This window comes from Acyrthosiphon pisum, unplaced genomic scaffold, assembly GCF_005508785.2.
Source record: "Acyrthosiphon pisum isolate AL4f unplaced genomic scaffold, pea_aphid_22Mar2018_4r6ur Scaffold_21234;HRSCAF=23381, whole genome shotgun sequence".
NCBI classification, from domain to species: Eukaryota; Metazoa; Arthropoda; class Insecta; order Hemiptera; family Aphididae; genus Acyrthosiphon; species Acyrthosiphon pisum.
In genome coordinates this window covers 41,054-43,910 of record NW_021770679.1, presented here as the reverse complement: position 1 = coordinate 43,910, position 2,857 = coordinate 41,054, and positions in this window count along the sequence as shown.

The window sequence follows — 2,857 nt, the reverse complement described above, 5'->3', positions numbered from 1 at the left end:
TGCGAGAATATTTAATACAATGTAGATATATTACAAAAATAATAAATGCGTTCCTACCCGTCGCACTTTTGTTAAAAATACCTACTTTTAGTCATATTTTACCCAGTGACGCCAAACCTTTTTTAAACCGTCAGTCTTCCTCGGCGCCACTGAATATACCAATCCATATAAAAGTCTAACAATTTAAACTATCAATATGTCACTCACCTTGTGGTTAGACGCCAAATTATATTCTTATAAAAGCCTATCCATTTAATTGTATTTAAACTAACAATACCTCACACGATGTATGCCTGGCGCCAATATATAAATCAAGTCATAAGTCTCCTTTTTTCTTATAAAAATCTATCGATTTTCAATTTAGTTTTATTTAAACTATCAAAGCGCGCACAACTGGTTATTTACACTTTTTCAATTCACAACTTATTTCTGTACCACTCCAATACCATGGACTCTGATTCGAGTATGTATATTTAATATTTAATATTAGCATGATTTTTTAAATATTAGAACGATTTTTTTTTTTTTTCTTTACAGTCATAGAAGTAGTACATCGCTATTTTGAAACTACGATAAAAAAATTAGTCGTGCCATACTGTTCTGACCATATTGAATTCCAGACCCGTTGTCATTCTTGTAAACATAAAATGACGAAATTTTGTTACCGATATCACATGTTGAATAGAGGTTTATGGGGTTGCTTTGTCGCCCAAAAGTTCAATTCGAAACTCGAATGGCTGGTACCATTACTACCGGAATATTCGAGTTACGATTTTGAAAATCTTTTTCGGAAAATTTATGAGAATGTATACGGAATAGCCTGCGATACTCGCCACGCTAGGTGGAACAGGTATCTCGGGTTTAATAGTCTGGTTTTCGATTATGTGTCAGGACTCGAATATTTAGATAATTTAGCGATATACATAGTTGAAAACTTAAAATCAGAGGATAATAGGTCAGGACTCGAATACATAAATAATTTAGTGACATACATAGTTGAAAACTTAAACTCAGAGGATAATAGGTTAGGATTAAACTATTGGCAAAGTTTAACATTCAATATTTTTGTTAAACTTTGCACAAATGTAAATATTAATCATTTAATGTATTTAGATGTAGGTATAAATAATAGCTGTATAAAAAAACAAAATAATATATTTCACCGGTTGGACATCGAAGTTGATAATAGTAGAATTGATGAACTATATATCAACCGTATGCACTATTTCGGTGAAATATATAATTTAGCTTATATCAATAGTCATCTTTATGAGGTGGAGACTTGGTAAATCCACCAATGATTATATGTATTACTTAGCTTATAAATATTTTAGTTTTAAGTATTCTGTATATTCTAGCTTGTATATATTGTAGTTTTAAGTATATATTGTATATATTGTAGTTTTAAGTATTCTGTATATTCTAGCTTATATATATATATTGTAGTTTTTATATATTACTTAGGGAAACAAGGTTGGAACAAAATCTTTTGTTATCCATAGGGATCTATACATCAGATGTCCGAGCGTCACATACGATGTGCGTGTGTGCGTCCGGTCTCGATGGGGTAGGGAATGTCATCACATAGCAGGTCTGTCATCAGTTAGTATGTTTCGCACTGTTGTAACACACGTTATTCGCCCCGCAGTTATTTAACGCAGTAATTTTTTCTCGTCCCTTAATTTAACGTGGTAATTTTAAATTAAAATTTAATTTTAAATGCGAGCAATGTCCTATGGATTTCGTCTACAAAACTAATTTGATCGCGCATCGAAAAATGCATTTAAAATTGTTTAAATGCGATCAATGTACATCGGAATTCACGGCAAAACGCAGTTTGGTCACACACCGAAAAACGCACGAGGGTGTTCGTTTCCCGTGTACTAGATGTGTCGTCACATTCAGTTACAAGTCGAACCTCAAAAAACATTTGAAAAATATTCATGGTAAGTATTTCTGTTTTCCACTTTAAATATTTATATAATATATTTTTTACTAGGTATCGTACAGGCCCCGATTCAACAGAGAAATATTCGAATCACGCCACATACAGTCATCCCCGATAATGCTCGTCGTAAGTATTTTTTTTGAATATTTATATTATATTATATTATATTATATTATATTTTTACTAGGCGCCGTACAGCATGGAAATATACAGATCGCGCCGCATGTATTCGTCCCCAATATTCCAGCAGGGCCGTCACGAAATACCACGGCAGCAGTGATACCAACCCGAAATGTCTGCTCATCAACCGCGCGGGACTGCCTGACGGAAGCGCCCGCCCAAAACATATCAACAGCAGCACAACGAGATAACATGATATCATCACAGCGAGATAACGCGGTATCAACAGCGGGAGATAACGTGATGGAGGACTTTTTAAACAACGTAGATGACGATGATGATTACGCGCAAGTTGCAGATGTCTTTGAAGATCTTGGATTCTGTAAAAAGGAAGGTTAGTAATTTAATTTTTTTATAAACGCGGTATAGACTAATTAGGTTTTTTTTTTTAAAAAGATTCGTACACTACGCTTGATAATGGGAAACGTGTTTCCAGCGCAAACACTAAATCTGCTGTTAGGGCAAAAAAAATTCGCTTGAATTTCGTAAAGTCTTCGGGATTTACACTACTCTCTACGTCATCAAACAATACAATCAGCTGGTATTACGTAAAAAATACCAACAATATTCAAAACTATATCTACTTCCTTGATTCGATTAAATCCGAACTAGTTAATTTACTCAAATCAATTGCGAAAAAAAATCCGATCAAGTTTAATTTAAAGCTTGAGGCAACATATAATATACCAAATGTTGAATATTCGTCGGAAAATCGTGCTTTTAAAACTT